The following is a 10,780-nucleotide window of genomic DNA, read 5'->3' on the forward strand; positions in this document are numbered from 1 at the left end:
TTGCAGAATTTAATGAAAATCACAAATCTCCTACTGCCTGAGATAATGAATTTCTAGCTCTGGAAGAAAACAAACATTTATTGACTTTTGCTAAGATTTCATTTAGAAAGACTAACATCATTTAAAAACATAGTTGATTTTAGTTTATAAATAACATTTCTTTCCTGTAGTGTCTCTAAAAGCTCTTTCATTTAATTTCAAAATTGACTTCTGTACTAAATGTCATAAACATGCTCTCTTCTTTTTATTCCCTGAAATTTGAATTCTCAACATTAAAATGTTGAAAGGGTCCTGAGGAATTATCCTGAGTTAACTGCTATCTCTCTAACATGAACTAAAAAACAGGCCTTCAATGAAAGACAAATCAGGAAAACAGATGTCTGAGAAAATAACCAAAACACCAGACGTTATGAAAATTAAAAGAGAATTGTGATGGACATATTCATTGAAAGCATTCACTCTATGATTTTATTCACCCTCTGATTTTTAAAATGAGGATGGACCTGCATTCACAGAAGTGAAAAGATTCATTCTAAGACCTAAATTTCAAGTGTGGTCTTGATTTCACCTTTACTTCACACTAGAAACCTAGTGATCTCCCCAACTTTCACTTAGTTCCCTCTCCTAAATAGGAAAAGCTCCATACCTGGTACTTCAAGTCCTAAATGAATCGCATGTGATCCTGCTTGGATTGGGGACCCTTCTTAGAGGAACTATGACAATATGTGATAGTAAAAAGGTAAAAGGTAAAGGCCCTCCCGTTGATCGTCGATTTGCTCGAGCGGGCCCAGTAACGTCTCCATTGGAGACTTTGTTGTTACTGTGTCTGGCATATCAAATACTCTCGGTAGCTTGCCGGGCTCTCCGAGAGGGGCGGAGGAATCGAACTCGGGTCGGCCATGTTGGCTGCGTGTAAGGCGAACGCCCTGATAGTAATCTGTCATCAATCCATTTTCCAAAGTCAAGTGTCATATATTCAGCCATTGGTTCCTATTTCAGAGAAGAATTCTTCCCACACTGAGTGGTTTAGTCAGAGTGAAGTGATCAGAACTGGTGATCAGAACAAGGGACTTACCTCATTTTTCTAATATTCTATGAGTCTGTGTCAGATTTGTCATAGTCTCTTTCCTGTGACATTTAGATAGTAGATAACACAGATTAGATGTTAAATGAATGATTGTAACTGCCAAATTTACATCAGAAAATAGGATAATGTTCATGTTATGACTGAATTTGGGGGCATAAATAACTTTTTATAAAGTTTGACACATATTTTTAAGACCGTCCTATGTTCAGATCACTACAGCTACTATGTATAGCAAATATTGTTTGTCTCGGTGTTTGATCTTGAAAAAAATCCTCTTCTTCCATTCCCCTCTGTAGCTTGACTACAAGATAACCATGCTCAGTATCTTTGCTGGGAAAATTGCTCCTATTCCTCGGCGCTGACAGCTAAATGAAGTAACTGCAGGGATTCAGCCAGCCAAACTTGCTATTCCTTGTTGCAAAAAGTCCAGACCAGAAAAAATATCTTATTTGCATGTCTGCTGTTTAGGACAATATTTATAGTAAGCTGTCAGAGGATGTCAGTGAGAATGACACTCCTCAAGGAGAAGTTGTCACCAAGATGCCTCTATGTGACTATTAGTACACATAGGATTTAGGCCCCAAGGAATAGAATATCTTAAGAATGTCCCCCTCCCCCAGGGCATTAGTGAAGTGGATTCATGCCAGTGGGAAGCCACAGAAATGAATTTGGAGGTTTCTGAAGTTATTTGATCTACTGTCCCCTTTTAATATAAAAAGAAATATCACTCAGTATCTCTGGAAATCTACCTTTTTAAAGTGAACAAACAGAGAGATCCTGCACCTTGCACCTCCCCACCCAATGCACCTTAGGCTGCTTCTATCTCCTTTGAGTCATTCCAGGTTATCATTGCAGTAACATCCACTTGGGGAGTCACTGAATTCCTTGATTTTTCTCTTTTTTTGTATGAAAGCAACATTGCTTTGTAAGACTGTAAGCAAAATATATTTTAGGGGTAGAATACTATTGCAACCTACATAAATTCATGTTATCTATTGCTAAATAAATTATTATCCCCTGTCCCAAAATTCAACTCAAACTCAATGACTTAAAAAACAATAATAACACAGGCCTGCTTACCTTGCAAGTATCCAACCAGGGTTTGATTCCTCAAGCCTCTCCAGTAGTGATATTTGAGCACGGAGTCTGGAGTTGACCCTGAATCCAGATAGGTATTACCCAAACTACTCTTGGCCCCAAGCAACAACAAGAATAGTAATAATATTCATTATAGTTGGAAAAGCATGTCATCAGTTAACACAGGTATATTCATAGTTCAGCTTGGGAGCACAAAGGTGGATACTGTAGTCTTCTGAAACCTCACATATTCACATATCTCACGAGTGATCTGGAGTTGGGAGCTTAGCAGGAGCACTTTATCTCTACATGGCCTGGGCTTGCTTCAGTGACCTGAATTCTGAGAACGAGCAGCCTAAAGATCAGCTGGAAGTAGCACCACCATTATTACTCCATCCTTGAAACTACTGTATTATTTCTTAAGTTTCTACTTGCCAGAAGAAAAGCTTGCTTTTATTCAAGGGAAAGATAATCCCAAGTTTTAATTGGAGACTATGAAAGATTTTTTAAAAAAATAATATATATATTTATTTGTGTGTGTGCGTGTTAACATGGTAACAATAGTGTTAAGTTAATGGTACTGATGTTCAAAAGTATGGAACCCCACTTCCACCATAGCAATACATATGGGGAAAAAATAGTACACCTTTTCTTTTTATAGAGATTGATACACATCAAAAACTTTGAATAAATGAAGTGAAAGAATTTTAGATAGATACTATATTCTGATCTTATGAATAAAGTGTTAGTTCAAGACGAAATGCAATGATTAATGTTTGGTGGTTCTTTAGGCAGAGACTGCATTATTATATTTTCACTTATAGCTGTTATTTAAATGCTAACAAAGTGTCACACTTCTTGAATACTGATATCTCTTCTAAAAACATGATCTCACTCCAGGATTGTGGCTCGAGTGACAGAGTGCATGCCTTGCATGTGTGAGTTCCTGGATTCAATACCCAGTACTGCGTGATCCCTTGAGCATGACTGAGAAAGGACACACACACACACACACACACACACACACACACACACACACACAGACACGAGATCTATAAATCAGATCATTTGTTCACAGAATAAAGAACATATTGAGTGTTATTCTGTGCTGCACTTTCCCTGCCTACAATGATATACAACACTTGGTGTTAGCCTATGAGTTTGTGCTGCAAAAGTGCCTTTCTGTTTCTGGAATGTCTCATCTGGTTATTTCTGCCATACTTATTTTGCCCCCTAGTGGTTTCTTATGTCTATTGCATATTCATAGTTTTAAAATCTTTTGGAAGGTAGCAAGCAGAACTATCACTTTGTCCCTCCTACCATGTGCATCTTATTTTACATATGAGAAAGTTAACCCCCCAGAAAGCATGCAGAATTTGACTTTTGTCACATATTCGGATATATCAATATATTATTTACCTCTTTTTCCTCCTTTATCACTGGCAAAGTATCTCTAAAAGGGCAGAACATATTGTTTATTAATGAACAAGAGAAAGTGCCTGTAAAATGGTAGGTCATTGTATAAATATAAATATAAAATAAAATAATCAGTGAATGAACAAAAACCAGAACAAGGTTCTATAGATTCTTTTTGATTATATTATGTGGTGTGTCTTCCCATTCTCATTATGCCTTTCATGCACTTGTATCTTCTTGTCTTTGGGGAAATAAATATTAAAATCCTTTGCTACAAAAAGGCATTTTAAACTTTTTAGTTTCTTATTCCACGTACATAAAAATTGCAGGTATCAACATAAGAGTCATTTTCCCTTTGGTAGTTTTATAATTTACTTAAGATCAAAATAGCAATGATAACTAAAAAGTGTACCATATCTGTATCTTATATTCTTAATACTTTAACTATGTTAATGTTTGGAATTCTCAAATATCCTTATAAGATGGATCATAGTTCAGTCCTTAGTTTATGGAGGATGAGCTCAAGACATAGTTAAGTAATCTGTTCAAAGACACATGACTGCTTTTCAATAGCATCAGAAATTCTACCTGTGCTATTTTCATTGGTTACTCCCCAGCTTTTGTGCTTACAAGCCTCAAACTATGGTGTTCAAATTTTTTAAATTATTTTTTAAATTTTATTTTACTTTTGTAAAGTTGTTCACAATAATTTATTACATCCACTATTCCAATACCAATCCCACCACCACTGTACCTTCCTACCATCATTATAATTTTTCCAACCACCATCCAAGCCTGCCCCAATAGCAGGCCCTAAATAATTTATTTCATATTGCTTGTTTAGAATAATCTCTGAAAATATTATCTAAAAATGTTTCCTTAAAAGAAAGTGTGTGAAGATTGTTGTATTTCACCATGGAGTCATTAAGCCCTTGTATAAGAGATTACTAACATGTTGTTACAAGGTTGAGTCTTCTATGCTAATATTTTTTATTGACTCAGACAAGTTGTCTTTTACTTTACACCACATCCAATTGGGTGTGCTACTCCTGGTACATCAGTGGTGTAGGGTATAAAATGCCACATGGCCGCAAATGCGATCGTGCACTTCAGAAATTCTAAAATTTTAAATAGGGCAATACAGCTGGAGTTAAATTTTTTACTGGATGGTGACTCTGGGGTCTGGAGGTATTTCTGCGAGCTATGGTGTTCCAGAGGATCACACACTCTAGTTGTGCCACTCTCTTAAGTGCTAGAAGACCACACTTGGGGTATGTAAGAGGAGCTGGGACTCAAGGCCTTATAGAAGGCTGATGCTCTTCATCACTGAACTACTCCCTCTGGCCCCAAACATAAAATTTCCTTATATTAGCTGTATCTTTTGTGTTATAGATTCCTGGATTTCTGGATAAGTATTACATATGTGTGCGCGCAAGCACACACACACACACACACACACACACACACAATTAAGAGTAAATAGAAAATGGCTTGAATGCAGCATAAGGTGGAATACATTGGCACAATGGATAGCAAATGTGGAGTTCTACTACCTTGAGGTATGTTTGAATCCAGTAACTCTAACAATATCCTAACTCAATATTATGTCAAAAATATCTCCATGTTATATGTGTATGATTTTGATTCTATGTCCTATTTCCTTCACTGCAATAACCACAGAGACAAGGAGTACAAAATGCTTTGTTCATTCTGCCCCATAAGTCAGATACACACCTCTAAAGCCAGGGTGATATGAAAACCTCCTGAACCACAGAAACTCAGCAAGGTGAAGGGGTAGTTCCCACCATGACTACTAGACATTAATTTAACTTTGTACTGTTTGTTTTTAAGTGATGGTAGCAGGATACTCTTTTTCTCTCTTTTGTGATAAATATGCAAAAGATTTTTTTAACAAACCCATTTAGTAGTTTGAGTAATAAAAATCTAACCCAAATTTGGCACTTATTATAAACAAAACATTAGCTTAGGTATTTTGCATGTGTTGGCTCAATTAATTCTAGCAGGCACTATTAGGTAAAAGAATCTTACCAATGAGGTAAACACTTTATCAACATCTTTCACTAATGAGAAAGTTGAGGTGGTAAAGTGCTGGGTATATCTGAAGGGAATGTAGGAACTAGCCTTTGGTAACCCAGTTAATAAGTGGTACAGTCAAGGTTAAATGGGAAAAGTTGCATTCTGTTATACCAACTTTTTCTAGGTGTTGAGGCTTTGTTTGTTTTGAAGAAAAAGTAGTCAGCGGACCCTCTTCAGAATATAAGAGTATATGGTTGAAAACTCACTGACTATTGAATATTTTGCTGATAAAAATTTTATTAATGGCCTAGTTTCAGAACTTTGATAATAGATGCATAGTTTGTCTGCAAACATTTCACTGCTTAAGTAAACATTTTAAATCCATTTTCAATGTATTTTCTCTGTAAAACTGTCCAAAAATATTTTAAAAAAAACAGAATCAAGGGGCAATTTACCAAAGCTATGTTTAAGTTTTGATATTTGTAAAAATGACTAATGTAAGAGACCACATGACTAATGTAATTTCTTTCACATATTATCATTTAGACCTAATGTAATGATAAAATTCACATGTGTTTATAGTCCTTGTTAATAATTACAATGAGGCAGAGGACCATGTAAGTGATCAAGACTGTTGTTTTGGAAAAGAGAAACCTGAGTGTATTGTTTTTAATCATTTGGCTCAGCTTGTTTTGGCTCCGTTTTCTTTAACTGAGAAGTGAAGTAGGGTGGACGATGAATGGAGAGCTTCTATTTACCTGTTCCTTTAGAATCTCTGCCTGTGGTGTGCCAAGTACTGGTTTCAATGCTGTGTCAGGCCATACTTGTGATCCTGCCCTTGTAACATTTACACTGTCACTGGGAGGCTGATCATCAAATTGTCAAAGATTACTTGGGATTTATCAGTTCCTAAATTCCACGGACACTGTCTATAGCACTATCCTCCTGTTGTTCATCGATTTGCTAGAGCGACACCAGTAACGTCTCCATTGTGAGACTTGTTGTTACTGTTTTTGGCATACCAAATACACCACAAGGAGCTTGCCAGGCTCTGCCATGCGGGGCAAGATAGTCTCAGTAGCTTGCTGGGCTCTCCAAGAGGGGCAGAGGAATCGAACCTGGGTCGGCCACGTGCAAGGCAAATGCCCTACCCGCTGTGCTATATACACACAGATGACCTTCATAAATAAGCTAATGCATTAATTGGAGATGTTTGATAAATTTTATTTTATATGTTAATTTCCATTTTTCCACATTCATTTCTATGTATGTTATAAGCTACTCAGAAAACTCCTACTGGTTAACAGTATAATTAATGGTGCTGGCTAATTATTGTAATAATAGATGCTATACATACTAAATGTGTAATTTCATATATTTCAGTTTTTATTTCCATTGAATTTTTAGGACTTCTTTTGTTCTAATAAAGAGATTGAAAACTAATGATGTTTTGTCTTGAAGTAATAGCACATGTGATGAAAATGTTATTGAATAAAATTTTAAAGAACTGAAATTAGAAAAGGGAGAGAGAGAGGAGAGTGACAGAGAGTTTATACAGCTATAATAAAAATACTCCTTAGGAAATAAGTTTCTTTAGAGAAAAAGTACTCTGTAGAAAAATAAATTATATTTTCTTCATGTTTAAATTTTGTTGATAGAACGAAAAGAAAGATGTCTTTACTGGATCATTAATGGCTACACTCTAATGACTCTAAAAGTAAGAGGCAGACTTTAATTAGCTTGCTTTTTATATTAAATTTCTTCTCTGAAAGTTGATCTATAGATTGCTTCAAATGTATCAAGTCAGGTTGTTAATGTATTCTGTAGAAGTTTTGACTTTTTCTGTAGAAACAATCCTACATGTCCCAGATACTTCTAAATTGGTCTGAATGTGTGCGGGAAGGCCATTTATTGAGACCCAAGCATTAACCCAGTTTGGAGTAAGTTTGCCAGCAGTTGTTCGACTTCAGGTTAGGATTTTGTGAAATATATTTGCATAAGTCACTACTCCAGTAACCCCTTCTCCAGCCCCACCAGAAGTAGATGTGGTTGGTGTAAAACACACTTCTCTCTGAATATAGGATATGCAAGATATTCACATAGCTGTATATGCGTATAATCATATGTGCACATATACATATGCATAATATCAACAGGACTGAAACATTTTCCTTTTATTTTTCTTTTTGGGTCACACCTGGCAATGCACAGGGATTACTCCTGGCTCATGCACTCAGGAATTACTCCTGGCGGTGCTTGGGGGACCATATGGGATGCTGGGAATTGAATCCGGGTCAGTCGTATGCAAGGCAAACGCCCTACCTGCTGTGCTGCCACTCCAGTCACCTGAAACATTTTCTATCTGGCTGTGTTTTTATTAAGATTGGTAGAATACTCTGATAATTGCAAGCACCCTAGGATTCTGCATCTTATCATAAGAGCAGCACTCCTTAATGTAGAAGATGTAAGGTGAAAGGTTGAATTATTAACTTATCCAAGGCTTAAGATCTTATTTAATTTTTTACTGTTTCTGTGGGGCCTGGAGCAATAGCACAGTGGTAGGGCATTTGCCTTGCACGCAGCCAACATAACATGGCCGACCTGAGTTCGATTCCTCCGCCCCTCTCGGAGAGCCCGGCAAGCTACCGAGAGTTTCTCGCCCACACGGCAGAGCCTGGCAAGCTCCCCGTGCCGTACTCGATATGCCAAACACAGTAACAACAAAGTCTCCAATGGAGACGTTACTGGGCCCGCTCGAGCAAATCGACGATCAACGTGAGGGCCTTTTACCTTTTACTGTTTCTGTGATGTTTTTCTCTAGAACTTTCCTTTGGCACTTCTTTGCAAAAGAAAAGTACTTCTTAACAAATAATAAGTATTTGTCTTCTATCACTTCCAGACTATGTCTAGCAGTAGGGACATATCAAGGTCAAGTTATCCTCTTTAATTTTCTATTTTAAAATAATTTTCAATAGAAATTCCTGTAAAATAAACTTGGTTTATTTTCTGCTGGAATTTAGAGTTGTATTGTGGAGGTATATGGAGTTTTAGATACAATCTCAAGGAATTCAAGATGAATACAGGGGATGGAGCTATAGCACAGTGGGTAGGGTTTTTGCTTTGCACGCTACCACCCCAGGTTTGAATCCCAGCATCCCATATGGTCCCCTGAACACCGCCAGAAGTAATTCCTGAGTACAAAGTCAAGATTAACCCCTGTGTATCACCGAGTGTGACCCAAAAAGAAAAAAAATCAAGATGAATACAGAGTTGTATTTGTAGGTATATGGAGTTTTAGATACAATTTCAGGGAATTCAAGATAAGTTCATTCATGAACCTAGGAATGACGTGTTTAAAACAAATAGTTCTAGGTGATGAGGATTTCCAGCAATGGGTTTTCTATCTGAGCAACTCTATGGTCAGCCACCTGCACAAATTAAAAAGGTTTAGGGTATTTTTTTTTTCCAGGTGGCTTGCCAACAACCTCTCCTTCTCTTCCATTACAATACAGCACAGTCATCTCACTTTAATTCACCTGGTCTTCAGTCTTCACCCACTTTGGGCAGTGGTGAAGGTAGATTTTATCTGGTTATTTTTCTTCCGTCTTGAAAGTGGCCTAAAACTTTTAGTTGCTCCTGTGTCAGAACTACTTATTGCGTGCAGGATGAGGCTGACAAACCGCAACCTGTGAAGGCTGATGGGGAAATCCACCGGAAAGAGGTTTTTAAGGGAACTGCAGATTCGTTGTGGGTAACCAGGTCCAGAGAGAGCAATGAATTACATAAACACAAATGAATATGTCTGCGTTTTGATGACCCTCCTCCTCACCCACTCTCAGGCACTTAGTCACTATTTCCTCTGTGTCTCCTTAAGTCTATTATACCTCTGTTACTGCTTCTATCAGTTCTCTGGGATTATTTGTTTATGAGTCTGTCTCTCTTACTAAACTATGAGCAATTCTAAGGCAGAGTGTATGACTTATTTATCTCTGTACCCCAATCCAGTCTGGGTTAAGAGTGCAGACATGGGAGTCAGACTGTCTGGTTCAAATTCATTTTGTGCCATGTAAGTAAGATCACTTGGGCAAGCTACTTATTTGAATCTAATCCTTCCTTCCTTCCTTCCTTCCTTCCTTCCTTCCTTCCTTCCTTCCTTCCTTCCTTCCTCCCTCCCTCCCTCCCTCCCTCCCTCTCTTCCTTCCATCCTTCCTTTCTTCCTTCCATTTCAGTATTTCATATTGTTGATTATAAAAATATATTCCCATTACATTTATGTATTTGTTTTTCATTTTCATATCTTTACCACAGAGTTCCTTAAAACCCTTGGAATGTTCTAAGTGATGAGAAACAAAAGGATTTTTTTTATGTTTATGAGGTGACTTTTGGGGAAGTCTCACAATTCAACTAGATGGGTTGATTGCAAGAGAACCAATTGTCTAGTAGGGACTTTTAGCTCCACCTCCAAACCCCATGAAAGGGAAGAGAGATTTTTGATGGAATCATTTGTTAATGATCAGTGAATTGGTCATGTAATGAGCCTCCAGAAGAACTCAAAAGGACAAGGACAGGGTTCGTGTCCTTCCAGTGGATGAACACAAGGAAAAGGAGAAAGATCAGCTCTCTGAGAAACACAGACTGTCCACCCCAACACCCACATACTTTCCTGATGTCTCTCTTCTTTGCATTTTCCTGAGCTATGACTTTTATTTTATAAATGGGCAACATAAAAGGTTTCTTTGCATTCTGTGAGCCTCTAGAAAACTCATTGAGCCCAAATGGAGGATGAATCTTTATCTTTGTTTTATAACCAGTTATTTAAAAAAAACGTTCATAACAATCTGAGAATCTGAAACAAAGGTGGTGATGATTGTGTTCCAAACTGCTCTCCCACTCTTGCTTTCTCTGAGTAGGCAGTGTCAGAAGGGAATGATGCTGCAGGCTACCTGGCACTATTTGTGGGTAGGGGAATTCCCCCACCCCACCACATTAGAAACTTGTTGTCAAGAAACCAAAAGACTTTCTTTTGCTGCCTTGATTTTCTGTGCACCTGGAAGTATCACACTAATAAAATTTAATTGTGTATTGTGAATAATAAAATTGTGTTTAGCACAGTGATTGTCATTGTAATTATAAAAAACTATCATAATGTTATTACTATTATTA

Source organism: Sorex fumeus, unplaced genomic scaffold (genome assembly GCF_029834395.1).
Source record: "Sorex fumeus unplaced genomic scaffold, SorFum_2.1 ptg000051l, whole genome shotgun sequence".
NCBI classification, from domain to species: domain Eukaryota; kingdom Metazoa; phylum Chordata; class Mammalia; order Eulipotyphla; family Soricidae; genus Sorex; species Sorex fumeus.